Source organism: Oncorhynchus kisutch, linkage group LG11 (assembly GCF_002021735.2).
Source record: "Oncorhynchus kisutch isolate 150728-3 linkage group LG11, Okis_V2, whole genome shotgun sequence".
Taxonomy (NCBI): domain Eukaryota; kingdom Metazoa; phylum Chordata; class Actinopteri; order Salmoniformes; family Salmonidae; genus Oncorhynchus; species Oncorhynchus kisutch.
The window spans coordinates 49901961-49921890 of record NC_034184.2 but is presented as its reverse complement, the minus strand read 5'-3'; the positions used below and the strand labels follow the sequence as shown (position 1 = coordinate 49921890).

The 19930-nt window shown below is 41.2% G+C and overlaps 1 long non-coding RNA gene across 1 annotated transcript; it reads left to right on the top strand.

Annotated features, from left to right (window-relative positions):
- Positions 1-97: 97 nt before the first annotated feature.
- Positions 98-18605, top strand: LOC109876119 (uncharacterized). The gene is made up of 3 exons (XR_002252938.2): positions 98-392; positions 17628-17721; positions 18071-18605. It is a non-coding gene; the product is annotated as an uncharacterized LOC109876119 (long non-coding RNA).
- Positions 18606-19930: the final 1325 nt, after the last annotated feature.

The window sequence follows — 19930 nt, the reverse complement described above, 5'->3', positions numbered from 1 at the left end:
ATCACGCTTTAGCGACTCACTAGTTACCATAGCCACAAAGTCAGAAACCCCGCCTATTTCTAAAACGTATCTTTTTAAAGTGTTATTGTAAACCTAACCTTAAATTAAGTCCAAAAATAAAAACACGTGTCATGAAGTTTGACTTTGTGGATGTGGTAGCCGTTGTATTGTCAGTGATTATTTTAAAGCCGTTTCCCCTGTCTAGATTCATTTTGATATTCTCATCTTTACTCAAGGAGGTCTCGGCGTAATCATTCATGGTGGTCAGGCGAACCTAGGCAAAGAAACTCCGACCGTTCGAGGAGAAAAAGGATATCGCATCAGAAAATTAAAAAAACTTCAGAGAAAGCTCCAAAGAGGAAAACTCCAGAGAGAACCTCGACCAAACCCAGGTAGCTAATAGCTATAGTAGCTAGTTGAATGCAGCTCTGCTGGGCATGGCTAGTCTGGCTAGTCACACTAGTCTGGCTTCAAGAGTTTTCGCTAGCATGCAGCTACTGTATATGTCTGTTTGCCAAAACCTCGAAGCGAGGGGCTAGTCGGTGAACTCTGAATGTATCTAACTCATTCAGTTCGGAAATGTGCTACACACGGAAATCATTGAATTATTAAGCCTTTGTGTTTTTTTTAATTACATAAATACTTCAAAATTCACAAAAGGTGATGTTAGAACAAAACGTATAGCTAAAATCTCTTAAGCCTGTGTTTGTTTACCACAGACCTTATTTTCTGCATTTATCGAAACACCCTACAAAAAAACGAAATTTTCCCATAGGTTTTGTTAAATGAACCACAAGAAGGCCAGCATCCCAACTGTTGACTTTGAGACGGGTGTTTTGCAGATACTATTTAATGAAGCTGCCAGTTGAGGACTTGTGAGGCGTCTGTTTCTCACTCAAACTAGACACTCCAATGTACTTGTCCTCTTGCATAGTTGTGCACTGGGGCCTCCCATTCCTCTTTATATTCTGGTTAGGGCCAGTTTGCGTTGCTCTGTGAAGGGGGTAGTACACAGCTTTGTACGAGATCTTCAGTTTCTTGGAAATTTCTTGCATGGAATTTTGATTTTTTTTTCTCTGTAATTTAGGCCAATAGGGTGGACATTAGAGGGGGACATACAGACTAATAACATTAAACAACTCTGAGTGTTTCAATTTATTTAGCTTTGCACCATAGTTTTTTCCACCAAATAAATTGTCACTTCCTGAGTGTGGTGTCATTGTAGGAAGTGGGTTGTTTTCTTAAATGGAGAATTACAACAAACTAGCAAGATGGAAAGTGATATCAGGGACACACGGAAAATCTTAAATGAATGATCAATACAAAAATGGTGAAAACATTTTATTGATGAGAGGGAATTTAACTAGGACTACAAAATGCTCTGAATATTTTATGACTTTTATGGCTTCTATTTCTTGTGGAAGTTTATGATTAACACCTGGGGACAGAAAAGGCACCACTTAGTAGGAATGACCCAGCTAGTGCAGCCCATATGTCTTTATGTAGCTATGCGTGCTCTGAAGTTCCCTGCAATCAGTGGTTTAGGGTAAGAGGTTAGGGGTCAGAGACTCTGTACTGTCACCCGAGTCTCCTTGGTCTGTCTAACTCAAAATCCTTGAAGCACCGATGAAAATAATGTTTTAGTCTGAGTGGCTGTCTGTCCTCAGCACAAGTTCAATGTCACTGTAGTGTCACAAAAGGAAAGCTACTCACTCCGCAATTTAAAAAAAATATATTTGACCTTTATTTAACTAGGCAAGTCAGTTATGAACAAATTCTTATTTTCAATGACGGCCTAGGAACAGTGGGTTAACTGCCTTGTTCAGGGGCAGAACGGCAGATAATGGACTAAAGGAGCCTTCTGTTACAAGGACCTTACATGTTCTGTTTCGAGGTGAAGTGACTCTGGTAGCCAAAATGGCCAATATTCCATCTAAATGTGAATCGATTCTCAATTACGGTGTGGTTCTAGAAACAAAGCCCTCTACTTTTATTTCACATCCAAATAATTTCACAAATGCAAAATACAATGTTTTAACCGGTTTTAAAACAGTTGTAGCTGAGGAATGCTCAACTCTGTTCGCTTATATCAAGATGAAGTTGAGTTTTGATAAGCTTACCAAAAACTCAACTTCATCTTGATATAAGCGAACAGAGTTGAGCATTCCTCAGCTACAACTGTTTTAAAACCGGTTAAAACATTGTATTTTGCATTTGCATTTTTACGTTTGTCCTGTACATATGTTTTAATAACTTTTATCGAATACAACCAGACTTTTTCCTCATCTGTAGTCAGTATGCATTTTGGAAACATACTTAATGGTTTACTTCATATTATGAAGCATCTTACCTTAATTGAACATTTGACCATAGAAAGGTGGAGGCAATTATTTTATAGACTTCATAGGCAGTGTGTGAATTTCAGGTTTGGGGAAGCATACAAAAGATCTTCGTGGAACAGTTTGATTTAAATAATAGCATTTTAGTTTCTCAATCATTGTCATGTGGTTAATCATAATGATAAAAGTTCATTCAACTAAGCCTCTGCCGTATAGACACGCTGATACACCGAGAACATTGGCGGCTAAATAGCCTAAATGAGCACTTGGTCTATAACTCCATTGTCAACTAAGTAAAAATAGCCTACATAAAGCTGACAAAAACGGTAGATAATACTAATGAAAATACTGTTTTTATCAATCACATCTATGCCTGTCATCCTCCCTTTTCTATCTGTCTTGACTTGAGCTATCGCTAGTGAAGTGCAACATTGTATCAAATCAACTGAATCTGACCTGAAGTAATTGTTTACAGACAGATTATTTCACTTATACGTCACTCTATCACAATTCCAGTGGGTCAGAAGTTTACATACACAAAGTTGACTTTTCTTTAAACAGCTTGGAAAATTCCATAAAATGTCATGGCTTTAGAGGCTTCTGATAGGCTAATTGACATCATTTGAGTCAAATGGGGGGTACATGTGGTTGTATTCAAGGCCTACCTTCAAACTCAGTGCCTCTTTGCTTGACATCATGGGAAAATCAGCCAAGACATGGCCTCAAACCATTTTTCTCTACGTCACCCACACACTTTCAACATTAAGAAAATTAAAGCATTTTTATATTTTTTTCTAATGCTTCTAAGCCTTTAGTTTTCTATGTAGACCAATTTATTTGCGAAAAATTCTGAAAAGCTATCCAAGGATTGTGTTTTTAGTGAGTGATATTGGTTCTTGTTGGAATAGGTTTCACTTTCGTCCATATTGTTAGTATTCTTAACTATGACGTTGTTAACAGAGGTCGACCGATTATGATTTTTCAATACCGATACCGATTATTGGAGGACAAAAAAAGCCGATACTGATTAATCGTCCGATTTTTAAAATGTATTTGTAATAATGACAATTACAACAATACTGAATGACCACTTATTTTAACTTAATATAATAGATGAAATCAATTAAATAAATTTAGCCTCAAATAAATAATGAAACCTGTTCAATTTAGTTTAAATAATGGAAAAACAAAGTGTTGGAGAAGAAAGTAAAAGTGCAATATGTGCCATGTAAGAAAGTTAATGTTTAAGTTCCTTGCTCAGAACATGAGAACATATGAAAGCTGGTGGTTCCTTTTAACATGAGTCTTCAATATTCCCAGTTAAGAAGTTTTAGGTTGTAGTTATTATAGGACTATTTCTCTCTCTACCATTTGTATTTCATATACCTTTGACTATTGGATGTTCTTATAGGCACTTCAGTATAGCCATTGTAACAGTATAGCTTCCGTCCCTCTCCTCGCTCCTACCTGGGCTCGAACCAGGAACACAAAGACAACAGCCACCCTCGAAGCTGCGTTACCCATGCAGAGCAAGGGGAACAACTACTCCAAGTCTCAGAGCGAGTGATGTTTGAAACGCTATTAGCGCACACCCCGCTAACTAGCTAGCCATTTCACATCACATCGTTACATCAGCCTAATCCCGGGAGTTGATAGGCTTGAAGTCATAAACAGCAGAGCTGCTGGCAAAATGCATGAATGTGCTGTTTGAATGAATGCTTATGAGCCTGCTGGTGCCTACCATCGCTCAGTCAGACTGCTCTATCAAATCATAGACTTAATTATAACATAATAACACACAGAAATGCGCCTTAGGTCATTAATATGGTCGAATCCGGAAACTATCATCTCAAAAACCAAACATTTATTCTTTCAGTGTAATACGGAGCCGTTCCATATTTTATCTAACGGGTGGCATTCATCAGTCTAAATATTGTACAATTCTGGCAAATTAGTTCGCAATGAGCCAGGCGGCCCAAACTGTTGCATATACCCTGACTCTGCGTGCAATGAATGCAAGAGAAGTGACACAATTTCACCTGGTTAATATTGCCTGCTAACCTGGATTTCTTTTAGCTAAATATGCAGGTTTAAAAATATATACTTCTGTGTATTGATTTTAAGAAATGCATGGGTGTTTATGGTTAGGTACACGTTGGAGCAAGGACAGTCCTTTTTCGCGAATGCGCACTGCATCGATTATATGCAACGCAGGACACGCTAGATAAACTAGTAATATCATCAACCATGTGTAGTTATAACTAGTGATTATGATTGATTAAGTTTAATGCTAGCTAGCAACTTTACCTTGGCTTCTTACTGCATTCGCGTAACAGGCAGGCTCCTCGTGAGGCAGGTGGTTAAGAGCTTTGGACTAGTTAACCGTAAGGTTGCAAGATTGAATCACCTGAGCTGACAAGGTGAAAATCTGTCGCTCTGCCCCTGAACAAGGCAGTTAACTCACTGTTCCTAGGCCGTCATTGAAAATAAGAATGTGTTCTTAAATGACTTGCCAAGTTAAATAAAGATTAAATAAAGGTGTAAGAAAAAAAAAATGGCCAAATCGGGGTCCAAAATGACAGATTTCCGAATGTTATGAAAACTTGAAATCGGCCATTCAGATTAATCGGTCGACCTCTAGTTAGCTTTATCCTTTGAAAATAGACAAGTGAAGAGATTCTGGGGGATGAGCATGCGCATCTTCATTGTGTAGCCATTGTTCCTCTTTAGTGCATTTAACCATATGTCACAAGTAAAAGCCTTGGTTAGCGAGTTAATACAATTAATTCTGGATGGTTAAAACCACCCTCCGACTTAGGAAGATATAAAACTTTATTACCGTATCACCGAAAATACAAAAATAAACGCAACAATGTTAAAGATTGAGTTATGGTTCATATAAGGAAATCAGTCAATTAAAACACTAGTGGTTCTTCCTTTAAAAGGAAGTTTATGAGATTTCTTCATTTTGCAGTACGTTTGCCAATCAGTTGTCTTGCCAGACTTAATTTCCATACCTTTTGCCTCATCCCTCTCAACCATACAATTTTTCAATTCCTCATCAATCCACGGGGATTTAAGTCTTTACAGTCATTTTCTTAATGGGTGCATGCTTATTAGTAACTGGAATAAGTAGTTTCATAAATGCATCAAGTGCAGCATCTGGTTGCTCCTCATTACACACCACAGACCAGCAAATATTATTTACATCATCAACATATGAATCACAATAAAATGTATTGTATGACCTCTTATACACTATATTAGGCCCAGCCTTTGGAACTTTGGTTTTCCTAGACATGGCTATTATATTGTGATCAAATCAAAGTTTATTTGTCACGTGCGCTGAATACAACAGGTGTAGATCTTAGTGAAATGCTCACTACATCCTATGGATTTGGATACTTCTTTAAAGATTTGTAAAGGCACACACCTGTCTAGGTTCCTAAGAACACAGTGGCCTCTTATTCGCAATTGGAAGAAGTTTGTAACCACCACAACTCTTCCTAGAGCTGGCCGCTCGGCCAAACTGAACAGTCAGGGGAGAAGGGACTTGGTCAGGGAGGAGACCAAGAAACCGATGGTCACTCTGACAGCGCTCCGGAGTTCCTCTGTTGAGATGGGAGAACCAGAAGGACAACCATCTCTGCAGCACTCCACCAATCATGCCCTTATGGTAGAGTGGCCTGGCGGAAGCCACTCCTCAGTAAAAGGCACATGACAGAACACTTGGAGTTTGCCAAAAGGCACCTAAAGGACTCTCAGACCATGAGAAACAAGATTCTCTGGTCTGATGAAACCAAAATTGAACTATTTGGCCTGAATGCTAGGTGTCACGTCTGGAGGAAATCTGGCACCATCCCTATGGTAAAGCTTGGTAGTGTGGGGATGTTTTTCAGCAGCAGAGACTAGGAGTCTAGTCAGGATCGAGGAAAAGATGAACAGAGCCAAGTACAGATAGATCCTTAATCTGCTCCAGAGCGCTCAGACTGGGACGAAGGTTCACCTTCCAACAGGACAACAACCCTAAGTACACAGCCAAGACAATGCAGGAGTGGTTTCGGGGCAAGTCTCTGAACATCTCTGGAGAGGCCTGAAAATAGCTGTGCAACGGCACTCCTCATCCAACCTGAAAGAGCTTGAGAGGATCTGCGGTGAAGAATGGGAGAAACGCCCCAGATACATGTGTGACAATCTATTAGCGTCATACCCAAGAAGACTCGAGGCTGTAATCGCTGCCAAAAGTGCTTCAGGAAAGTACTGGTAAAGGGTCTGAATACTTGTGTAAATGTGACATTTCAGTTTTTTATTTGTAATAAATTTGCAAAAATGTCTATCCTTTTTTTCCTTTGTCATTATGGGGTATGCAAATAAAGATCTATTCTATTTGAATTTAAGAGTAGTCAAATACTGCAGTGTAGATTTGGCCAAAGGCACATCTCGGTTAAGATAACCTGAATTAGGTTAAGGATTGGGTTTGGTTAGATGATGCCCCACCACAGGGCTTTTAATCCAATGTTTTTTGTTTGTTAGTGTTTCTTTCTCTCTATCCATCACGCCTAAGCCACATCGAGATTATTGCTCCATCCTTTTCTCTCTTCTCTCCTACCACGAAATTAAAAGTTCCTCCTCTACCATTCCTCGTGTCCTCAGCAAGACTGTTCCTTTGGTGTCACCTCTGTCCCTCTACTATCTTCTCTCTTTTTTCACCCTTTTCTTTCACTTACCCTGTCTCGTCAGAATTTTCTCCCCCTATTCCCATAACACGAAGTCATGCCTATCACACACACTCCTCTTCTCTCCCTTCTTCTAACATCCATGTGTAATATTCAGCTGTATTCCACTGTATTTAATTATGACATGATAGAAGGGGTCAGAGTTTGGAAAAACATTTGTCCCGTAGGGAGCACAGTAGAAAATACCAGAATAGTATTGGACAATGGGGAATCTGTGTCTATGTGACCTGCAACTGCTCCTGTCACCCTTAACATCTGCCCAAAACCCCAGTCTATTACCATGACAACACCTGTCCCCTCACAGCATCGCTGAGGTTTGACTGTCTGCATCTCAAGTCTCCCTTCAGGATTTCACTGTTGCTTTGCGTTGGCCGCAATATTTGTGTTGGAGTCATATACACACATACACACATACACACCCAGGACAGTAAGCAGCTGGCATGTGAAAATAGTCTGAGCAAATACACATTTCTTGGAGTCTGCAGTTGACAAAATTGGTACCAGTTTTTTTAGCCATAGTATCTTCTTATTGAAAAATTCGGTTTTATTTGCTTATTTAAAGTAAGTTTAAATAGCAGGTTTAAAGAGGTATTGTAATAAATGCTTATGCTTATAAATGCTTATGACTTTGTTATATTACATTAGGTAGGCTAACGCCGATTACTTTGAGTTTGTCCGAGTGCGGGGATGTTGTGGATTCAAACTTATCCTATTTTAATATATTTATTTTCCTTTTTTTTCCTTCTTTTTTTTCTTGTTTACATAACTTTTATTACTCTTGCTGTGTCTTGATGGCTGAAGAAAGCAGGGGTATTCTAACTTACTATACTACCGGTATGTGGTGTTACTGTATCATACAGTAACCGCTGCCTGTCTTGATGGATTAATACACACTGCAGGATTTTCAGCCAATGAATAATATAGCGGCTTTAATGAACCATTTTCACAAAAGAAAACTGTCATTGCGACCTTCAAAACTACCCTGTGGCTTGAGTTCTTATTGGCTAGACTGCTCTACTTTTTTTGATGCATAGCGTTTTACATACTGTAGGCCTACTGTTTACCGTGCACTGGTTACGTTTAAAAAGGGAACAGTGACACATGATCAAATGGTTAAAGGCTACTGTAACAAGACAACCAACATTTACATTATTTAAACATCCTCGTCCTCTGAGACCAAGGATAAGTTAGTGACTTGATGGGCTCTTCATTGCCCTCAATATTTATCCTTTGAATGATATGTCGGTATTGAGATTGTATAGGACAAATTAGTGTTGCTGTTTGAGAACATATGAATCATAGTATTTGTGTGAACACTTTAATGGAATATGTTGCCTTCCTTACGTCAGACAGTTTATTACAGGTGAACATTGGCCATAGTTAGTGCTCCCTCAAGGCCAACTTAAGTATTCAACTTACTAAATGTATTTATGTCCACAGTGTATTAATGATATTCATGGTTTGATAAGTGCACTCATCACATAGGCGTTTGAAAAGTCCTTTGCATTGATTTTCCATTCCTAACCATGAAGCATACTGTTAAGAATACAAGCAACACTGACAAAAGAGGGAGAGAAACGACAATGTTCATCACGTAATTCTGACAATATTGTTGAGTTATAGTGGATTGCTGGTTATTTATTTAACCTGTCTGTAATTGATGTTATGTTATGTTCCGTTTCCTAGGGCAGAAGTAAACTCCATGGCAAACTCTATAAGCACTGTCTTAGAATGTAGGACTGCATAATATTTACCATTTATTCTTGCAGTGTGATGATTGTTGCATCAACACTTGTTGGTATTCTCAAATAATGTTTTTCCTTTGTGAAGTGTGTCATTTCTCTGTACCTCTTCCAGATCATAAAAAGCTTCTACACCTGCAAGTTGTGGTGTAAAAGACAATATATATTTATAAAGTTGTGTTGTGCCCTCTGCTGGCCACTTTGATATACTGCCATCTCTATTCAGAACATTATGCAGAAACATTCTTTTCGAGTTTGGATGGCCACATCAAATGTATTTCTAAAGTTTTTTTTTGCATCAGCAGGTGTCACAGGGTCAAATAATAGTCACAGTGGTTATAGAGGGTGCAAAAGGTCAGCACCTCAGGAGTAAATGTCAGTTGGCTTTTCATAGCCAAGCATTCAGAGGTTGAGACAGCAGGTGCGGTAGAGAGAGATGGGAGAATTAGCGGGAGCTAACACTGGACACCAGATAAGACAGGAGAATTTCACCAGATTGGACAGATTCCAGATAGCCCCCCGGCTCATGGACTATTGCAGCATAGATCTCGGTACACAGTGGCCCTGTCCGGCGGTAACTCCGGACAGGGCCAACCAGATAGGCATATAACCCTATTCACTTTGCCAAAGCACAGCCCCCTCACCACTTGAGCGATATCACCAACTTACTACCTTTAGATAAGGCTGAGGATAGCAACAAATATCTCCTCCACCAGCCCGATGGGGCGCAAGACCGGACAGGAAGATCACATCAGTGACTCAACCCGCTCAAGTCGAGTATAGTGAAAAAGCATGGCACAACGTGACGCACCCCTCAGGACGGCATGGAAGAGCAAGAGCAAGTGACTCAGCCCCCATAATAGGGTCAGAGGCAGAAAATCCTAGTGCAGAGAGGGGAGCCGGCCAGGCAGAGACAGCAAGGGCGTTTCGTCACGCCAGTGCCTTGACGTTCACCTTCGCACCCCTGAGCCAAATTACAGTCAATCATAGGACCTACTGAAGAGATGTGATTTTAGTGTACGTGTATGTGTGTACGTCAGGACCACAATGAAGAGATAGGTAGGAGCAAGTCCATGTAATGCTTTGTAGGTTAGCAGTAAAACCTTGAAGTCAGCACTAGCCTTAACAGGGAGCCAGTGTAGAGAGGCTAGCACTGGAGTAATATGTGACCCGTTTCAGAAAACTAGGCATATGTCGCAGGTCACTACTTCACATGAGAGCCATTTGAAGTATTTTTATTTTTGTATTCAAAATGCGAATTTTGGCAGAAATGCCTTCAGGAACATTGAACCTGGTTGGTTAGTTACCTGCAGATTCATGCAGGGTAGTACCGTCATGAGTTGGGATTATGGATAATTGTTTTGCTAGCTAGCTAACTACATGTCTTAACAAAAGACTCCACTATGCAAGTATCCATTAATTGAATGTCTCTGAGACAACTGTCGGCCAGTTAGCTTTTGGGTGCTTGACTGCTGCTGTTAGGACAGAACGCTCGGATCAACCCTTAAAGAGATTGGTGGAGCTAAATATTAAGAGGGTGTGAACGATGCTGAATGGGTGTAAACAAAGAAGAGCTCTCCAGTAGGTACCGAAATACCCAAAGACCATTTTCTCAAAAGGGAGGTTCCAAATGTATCAACTTTCAAAGCATAATTACTTTCCCATTGTTCCTCAAATACAGTGTATACAGTGTACCATTTTGTATCTCTGTGTCTCTGCTTTTATCCAATGTAAAAAACACAATTTCAAATTTTGCTACATAAGACTGAATCAAGGTGGTAGGTCACATATAATAGTTTTTGGGGGTTCTAATCAAGACTCTAGCAGCCGTATTTAGCGCTAACTAAAGTTTATTTAGTGCTTTATCTGGAGAGTAGAGCATTGCAGTAGTCTAATCTAGAAGTAACAAAAGCATGGATTAGCTTTTCTGCATCCTTTTTGGACAAAAAGTTAATGGTTTCTGCAATGTTACGAAGATGGAAAAAAAGCTGCCCCTGAAATATTCTTCATTTGTTTGTCAAAAGAAAGATCAGGGTCCAGAGTAATGCTGAGGTCCTTCACAGTATTTGTATTTGAGACGACTGTACAACCAAAATTAATTGTCACAGCACATCTCTTTGTTTCTTGGGACCTAGAACCTAGAACTCTGTTTTGTTCGAGTAAAACATTTATTTATTTTTATTGCCGCCATCCTTATGTCTGAAACACAGGCTTCCAGGGTAGGTAATTTATTTAGTTTCTAAAATGTATTTGTATTTATTTTATATACATTTTCTGGGTCAAGGTTTGGCTTTTTCAGGATTAGGCTTTATTACTGGCACTTTTGAGTTGGGTACACATCCAGAAGATAGGGAGCCGTTTATTATGTTCAACATAGGCGGACCAAGCATAATGAGTAGCTCTTTCAGTAGTTTAGTTGTAATAGAGTCCAGTAGGCAGCTGGAAGGGTTAGAGGTCATGACTACTGTTTTTTTGTGAATGTGTCGAGAGATACAGTATTCAAAAACTTTAGTGTCCATTGATACTAGGTCCTGGCAGTTTTGTGCAGACTCAGGGCAACTGAGCTTTGGATAAATACGCAGATTCAAAGAGGAGTCCGTAATTAGATTTCTAATGCTCATGATCTTTTCGTCAAAGTGCCGGTGCCGTCTTTCCAAACTAGTCGGAAGACTTCCAGTTTGGTGTTGCTCCATTTCCTTTCCAATTTTCTGGAAGCTTTCTTCAGGGCTCGGGTATTTTCTGTATATCAGGGAGCTAATTTCTTGTAACAAATGTTTTTGGTTTTTAGAGGTTGTCCAATTGTCCCGGGTTATTAGGAAAAACATTTTTGTCCACAATATTTATTCCACGGGACAAAATTAGATCCAGGGTATGACTGGCAATGCGAAGGTCCGGTGACATGATGGACAAACCCCACTGAGTCGATGATGGCTTAGAAAACCTTTTGGAGTGGGTCTGTGGATTTTTGAATATTACATTTAATTTAATTGAACATCATGTATAATGGCATGACTTGTGTTTACATGAGCATCCGATTAGGCTCCAGATGGGCCTATTATGTAGATGGATGTAGACAGATGGAAGTGATGGATGGATGGATCGACATGTGGAGCCGCTCTAGACCATAACAGGTTGTTATACCCCGGGTACAGGAAATACTTATTGTCATATCTAGGAATGTGACGTGAACAGAACACTAGCAGAAATGAGAAGTGAAAATTGTGAAGTGTAAATAGGGTCACAAATATTCTGAGAATTTAGGTATCAGTTACAATACCTAGATCAATGAGACAATAACCTTACATTAACCAGTTTGGCCATTGCCTTTGGGTATAATAATTGGGTGACTACTCATATCATACATAACACAAAGGAATTTGAATGTTTGCTTAATTTCAGTTTATGTGACAAAACAAGCAAGTATAGTGTAGAGAATCATTGTACCATTTAAACCGCTGTGAAATATATTTTCCATAACCAAAAATATTGTATCTCGTTTACAAAACCGAAAGTAAAAGACACAAAAACGAAACTTAAAAACAGAAAACACAAAAATGTCTAGCGCACATAGAACAGAGCTACTGCTTATTCAACTTTCAATTATTTATTTAACTTTTATTTGAACAGGGAGTCACATTGAGATTAAAAATCTATTTTACAAGAGAGCTCTGTACACATTACAATAATAACAGAATATTAAAATATACTTGTATAAAACAATATAATTCAGCACACAATTAATAAAAATAAACATTCAATAGAAGCAATCACATTCAACTACATAGAGGTCCTCAATCAATAATTTAAACTGCCCGAGGGGGACCAGTACATCTAGCTGCAGTGAACTCTGCATATTGTTTCACAAATTAGAAGCCAAAAAAAAAATATTTGGATTATTTTTTTTCTGTGGAGACTGAAGGGATCTCTAGTGTCATCCATTACTGTTGACTGTTTTAGTAACTTATTAATCTTATCTTAATTAATGAGCTTACATATGGAGGGAGTTTCTGTAACATTGCTTTGTAAACAAATAAGAATGCAGCTCTCTTTTTACAGACAGATGTCCATCCCACATTTTTATACAGACTTATTGCGAAATGGTGAATATATATATTGAAGCAACATCTCAAGACATCAGTCAGGAAGTTAAAGCTTGGTTGCAAATGGGTTGTCCAAATGGACAATGACCCCAAGCATACTTCCAAAGTATTGGCAAAATGGCTTTAGGACAACAATTTCAAGGTATTGGAGTGACCATCACAAAGCCCTGACTCCAATCCCATAGAACATTTGTGGGCAGAACTGAAAAAGTGTGTGCGAGCAAGGAGGCCTACAAACCTGACTCAGTTACACCAGCTCTGTCAGTAGGAATGGGCCACAATTCACCCAATTTATTGTGGGAAGCTTGTGCAAGGCTACCTGAAACATTTGACCCAAGTTAAACCATTTAAAGGCAATGCTACTGTCACATCCTGAGCATAGAAAACCTGTATTTCCAATGTATCATACTTCAGGGCGTGACTAGGGTTTTTTGTTCTACTTTATATTTTCTATGTGGGTTTGATTTTCTATGTTGCGGATTTGTATGATTCCCAATTAGAGGCAGCTGGTTATCGTTGTCTCTAATTGGGGATCATAGCATTTTTTTCCATCCGTGGGTGATTTGGATATTGTTTATGTTTAGTTGCCTGTTCGCACTGCATTGTCGTCACGGTTCATTTATTCTTTATTGTTTTGTATTTGCTTAAGTTTCACTTTATTCAATAAAAGTATTTGGAACTCTACGTACGCTGCGCCTTGGTCCGACCATCATTTTTACGAACAACGTGACAGCTACCAAATACTAATTGAGTGTATGTAAACTTTTGACCAACTGGGAATATGATGAAAGAAATAGAATCTGAAATAAATAATTCTCTCTACTATTTTTCTAACATTTCACATTCTTAACTGACCTAAGACAGGGAATTTTTACTAGGATTAAATGTCAGGAATTGTGAAAACTGAGTTTAAATGTAGTTGACTAAGGTGTATATAAACTTCCGACTTCAACTGAATGTGGCAGGGTCTACAGTAAATCACGTACTACAATAACAAAAACAGCCACATCTGTACCGACGTCACGCTTCCAGACGAACTAAACACCTTCTTTGCCCGCTTTGAGGATAATAAAGGGTCACCGTCGCAGATTTAAAAAAAAAACTGCGCCCCCTCTCCTTCTCTGTGGCTGACGTAAATAAATAAAACATTTAAACTTGTTAACCCTCGCAAGGCTGCTGGCATAGACGGCATCCCTAGCCACATCCTCAGAGCATGCACAGACCAGCTGGCTGGTGCTTTTTACCTTTCTGGCACTTGCGTTCCGCTAGCAACCCACCTCGACAACATCCGGTGAAATTGCAGAGCGCCAAATTCAAAATACAGAAATAGTCATAAATAACATTCATAAAAATACAAGTGTTAAGCTGTTTTCCCTTTGTCTTTATTGGGTATTGTGTGTAGATTGCTTCGAAATTATTACATTACAAATCTAGTAGATCCCAGGAATTTCACACAAATTACATTTTCTTGCCAGTCGAGTGTCTTTCTGGCTATTCTATTTTATTCTCCTGTGCGTGTCTTCCTTGTTTGGGTGTGTCGTCACTTGGCTGTACATGGCTATTATCAACTTATCACCCTCTACTGTCCCAGTGTAATATTTCTGCTTTACCCTTTTTTTCTCCGTTTTTCAAGAAAACTTATTTTTAGGGAGCATGCAAACCCACTCATTCGGTTCACAGCCGAACTGAATTATGCTGAGGCCTTTACTCTGCTTATCTGAATTGACGTAATGTCAAAATCAAAGGAAGCATATGCCGATTAAAACACCTGGTCTTCTGAACAATCTTTCAAATTATTAGGACATGTAAACACCATAATTGGCATTACAGCAGTGTATTTGATCTGTGCATATGCTAGCATGCTTTTCTGCATTCATCAGAGTGCCATCTGGTAGCCTGATTTCAGTGTTAAACAGTGTTATTATTAGGGAAATCGTTCTTCTTGCATGTAAACGTTTTAATTAAACTATTACATTAATCTTACTATACACAGTAATCATATTATAGTGTGCATGTAACCGTACTCAGTCAGTCAGTCTCTCTCATGCTCTCTGCTTGATCCCATGCCTTACTTACCTATTATTGCTCTGTAAAAAGACCCTATGAAAGCCTGCTGGAGTCAGGCCTACATGTCCTTGGTAAGAAACACCAGACCAGGTCCTCAATCTCTTTGCTCCATCTCTCAGGATTATCGAAAACCACTAAATTGGTAAATGGGGGGAGAAGTTTTCCTGGCTACTTTGGGTAGAACCAACTTAGGGGAGCTGTGGAGTGTCAGGAGCTGTGGGGTGCCAGAAGCTCTGAGTTGGCAGGGGTACGTACGGGTAACGTTAGAGGGTGTTGGAAGAGATGGAACTCCAGGCTGTGAAGTTCTGCAACGGACCATGTGTGGGAGCCCACTACTCTGCATGTCTGGCTGCTAGTGAAGTGGAAAAGGGCCAGGCTGGGCTGGGCCAGGGTTGTGGTGAGGTGAGCAGTCGGTTGGAAATGAGGGGTAGTATGGGGATGTGGAGGGATTAGTGGCCCCCAACCAGCACAATGTGAAAGAGGAATTGATGTAGACACAAATTACTTTAGCATGTGAATGAACGATCACTTCATTTGGCACTAATCCCTGGACCCTTCCCTCCCTCTAGCCCAACTCTGTGTCTGTCCATTCCAACACTTTATCTCCACTTTGGAAAGAGAGCAGTTCACCGATTAAGCAGTCACTGAGTTTTACATTTTAATGTTGGGTCTTATTACTGGAATTTGAGTTGGCAAAAAATAAGCCTACTGTATACCCGAAATTAGGAATTGTTGTAATGTAATGCTTTGTGTTACACTTTAATTTTAACAGGCAATTTAACAGACATTTCAGACAATGTGCAATAAATCGCCAGCCCTCTGTCTTTGCACAGCTGTCAAGCATTATTCCCATTCACACACAGTAAACACACTTGACTGCATCTTGCATCCCTTCCGTGCTGGGGAAAAAGGGGGGAAAGCATGCAATTTTTCCTGAGAGAATGAACATGGTGTCTGTTGGGCTTTCCTTTAGTGAAATGCCAGTTTTGTCATTTATGAAGAGGAAGCATGTTAGCCCTGCATTATGTTAGCTCTGGTTCATCCACCCCCCCTGAAGGCAGTTCACGACCTCCATGGTTGAGATATAGCCCACAAGGGTGTTCTGTATGTGTTTGTGTCTGACACTGCTCCTTCAGTGAGTGGCTGGTTGGCAGTTGGTGGTGGTTGTTGATAGTGATGGGATTGTGGCTAGTCTACTCTACTCAAAAAGGGACAGCTGTCATACATACATAATCATACTTAGGCAGCCTGTTTTTCAACCTTAGTTGTGGGTAGTTGTCTTTGTTAGTGGCCTGTAATTGTTGGCGACATTTTAAGTAAAGAGAAAATGTACGCTCACCATGCTGCACCTTGGTCCGGTCATTTCCCTGATGACTTTCGTGACAGAACTACCCACCACAAACGGACCAAGCGCCGTGGCTGGGAGAAGCAGCGTTTTCTGGAGAAATGGACATGGGAGGAGATCTTGGAAGGCAAGGGACCCTGGGCAAAAGCTGGAGAGTATCGGCGTCCAAGGGAGGAGATAGAGGCGGCTAAAGCAGAGCGGCGACAATACGAGGAGTTGGCACAGCGGAGCAGGCACGAGAGGCAGCCCCAAAACATTTTGTCAGGTTGGATTCCTGAGCCAACTCCTGGTGCTAACCGTAGGGAGCGTGGTACTGGTCAGGCACCGTGTTATGCGGTGGAGCGCATGGTGTCTCCAGTGCATGTTCACACTGCATTCCAGCCCCCCGCATTTGCCCGGGCTAGAGTGGGCATCCAACCAGGACGGATGCTCAGCGTGCCTGGCCTCCAGTGCGTCTCTTTGGCCCAGGATGTCCTGCGCCGGCTCTGCGCACTGTGTCTCCGGTGCGTCTGCACAGCCCAGTGCGTCCTGTGCACCGTATTCCCTATATAGTGCACTACTTTTGTCCAGACCAGACCTTGTTCAAAGTAGTCCACTAAAAAGGGATTAGGGTGCCAGTTGCGAAGCAGTTCTGTCACACAACACAGCAGGGGAGAATCAAAGACTAATATGTTTTATCATTGGCTACACTTCAGTGGGAATGGATCCGTGAGATTCTCACTGCTTCATGTTGTCAATCTGATATTTGTGTGGGTTTGTTAGGGGAAATACGAATGTGTTCTTTACTGACTCACATGGTTAGATGAAGGTTAAATAAAAAAAAGAGCTGCAAGGGAAGTTTAGCCATGCTTCCATAGAATCTGTAGGTCTCATTTCATTACGTCATCAATACATGCCAGTATGGCAGATTAATCTGATATAACGACAATTATGTGCTATTTTTGTCTAATCTTCCGACTAGATAATCGTTGGGTCAAAACTGCATAGGAATTTTGCTCGGTGTTGCTACCATTGCAACTCTTTTCAGGGCAGTTTCTATTCTGGATATTAGATTCCCCTGACACACAGAGCAACTAATGGAGAGTCCAGATAGCCCTTGAATTCCTCTTTATGCGCTCCTCTGACAGCCTGAGTGGTCCTTTTTAACTGGGAAAGTCAATATAGTCTGCCTGGCTTTGTCTGATGCTTGCTAGTTCCATTAACATCACAGTTGGACACTGTGATTGTGTGTTCCATTAGAAGAGTCACACAGGAATACCTCTCTCTCTCTCTCTCTCACTCACTCACTCACTCAACAGGACTGGAAAGTGGGGGTGTGACCCTGAAGGAGCCAACCACGGAGATCGAGAGCTCTGCACCAGTGATGTGGTGCCACATTGACGGACACCCGCGGTGAGCCCCACCTCTTCCTTCACCTTGAGTTCAGAGTTCAAAAGGGTGCCTGTGTCTCATGTACATACAACAACCGTACTGGAAAAACTGCACTGGCCCCCATACTGAAAAGACAAAAGGTCTCCCTCATGGCCTCCTCACCTCTCTTTCATGTTAAGTAAAGGGTTAACACACACATTACCTTGCGTTTCTCGCTTTTGATGCATGGAATTACAGCCACAAAACGGACAATCTATAAAACAAACAGCTTGTGCACACACTATTTTACCTCTTTACTTTTACTGTCAACATTTCAGTCAGAGACCTTTCTCATGCCCTCCTCACTCTCTCTCTCTCCCCTTCCCTTCAGTCCCACTTGCCACCAGTGGTTCCGAGACAGACTGACAGAAAAAACCCATCAGATCAACAACAAGGAGCACACCGTCATCTTCAAGAGTGCCAGCCACAACTACAATGGCCTGTACTACTGCTGTGCCAAGAATGCAGCCGGCCATGTGTGCAGCAACGCCAACTTCACCCTCAACATTATAGGTGTTTTTGTCCGTTCACATTTATCATGGATGTGTGTGTGTTTGTTGTCTGTGCGCATTTGTCCTGTGTGTGTGTTTAGTCTATGTGTGTGGGCTCCGCTTCTTTGTAAATGCTGCCTCATAATCCTGTTATCTTTGATGACATCTCACACACTGTGGGCCCCCTGGCAATTTTGCCACATTACTACCAAGTTGTCTTTTCTCATTCCTTCCTTTGCATCATGGTCTTCAAAAGAATCACAGTCAATGTGATTACACACACAAACACACACACACACACTTCACACACACTTCCAGAATAGGCTCTGTTGAGCCAGGCAACAGTGTGACATTAATAAATCACAAAAGAAAGGTTATGGCGTGTTAGCAGGAGAGCTTTTATTTTATTTCCACACGTGCTATGGTGTGTTTAGTTACTTGATTGACCTGTTAGAGGCTAGGCCAGGCGGCACTATGAGATTTGTTCTGCAGTGAGTGTGTAGCTGTAGACCATTCGTGTGGAGAGCGAGAAAGGGTTGTTCGGGCTGTCCGCATAGGAGAACTCTTGCAAGAACCAGTTTTGGTTCCAGGTAGAACCCTCTAGGTAGGAACCCTCTTAGAACCCTCTAAGGATAACTGTTGAGTTTCCACCCACTGCAATGTAAAATCATATCAAATGTATTTATATAGCCCTTCGTACATCAGCTGATATCTCAAAGTGCTGTACAGAAACCCAGCCTAAAACCCCAAACAGCAAGCAATGCAGGTGTAGAAGCACGGTGGCTAGGAAAAACTCCCTAGAAAGGCCAAAACCTAGGAAGAAACCTAGAGAGGAACCAGGCTATGTGGGGTGGCCAGTCCTCTTCTGGCTGTGCCGGGTGGAGATTATAACAGAACATGGCCAAGATGTTCAAATGTTCATAAATGACTAGCATGGTCAAATAATAATAATCACAGGCAGAACAGTTGAAACTGGAGCAGCAGCACGGCCAGGTGGACTGGGGACAGAAAGGAGTCATGTCAGGTAGTCCTGAGGCATGGTCCTAGGGCTCAGGTCCTCCGAGAGAGAAAGAAAGAGAGAGAGCATACTTAAATTCACACAGGACACCGGATAGGACAGGAGAAGTACTCCAGATAATAAACTGACCCTAGCCCCCTGACACAAACTACTGCTGCATAAATACTGGAGGCTGAGACAGGAGGGGTCAGGAGACACTGTGGCCCCATGCGATGATACCCCCGTACAGGGCCAAACAGGAAGGATATAACCCCACCCACTTTGCCAAAGCACAGCCCCCACACCGCTAGAGGGATATCTTCAACCAGCAACTTACCATCCTGAGACAAGGCCGAGTATAGCCCACAAAGATCTCCGCCACGGCACAACCCAAGGGGGGGGCGCCAACCCAGACAGGAAGATCACATCAGTGACTCAACCCACTCAAGTGACGCACCCCTCCTAGGGACGGTATGAAAGAGCCCTAGTAAGCCAGTGACTCAGCCCCTGTAATAGGGTTAGAGGCAGAGAATCCCAGTGGAAAGTGGGGAACCGGCCAGGCAGAGACAGCAAGGGCGGTTCGTTGCTCCAGAGCCTTTCCGTTCACCTTCACACTCCTGCGTCAGACTACACTCAATCATATGACCCACTGAAAAGATGAGTCTTCAGTAAAGACTTAAAGGTTGAGACCGAGTTTGCGTCT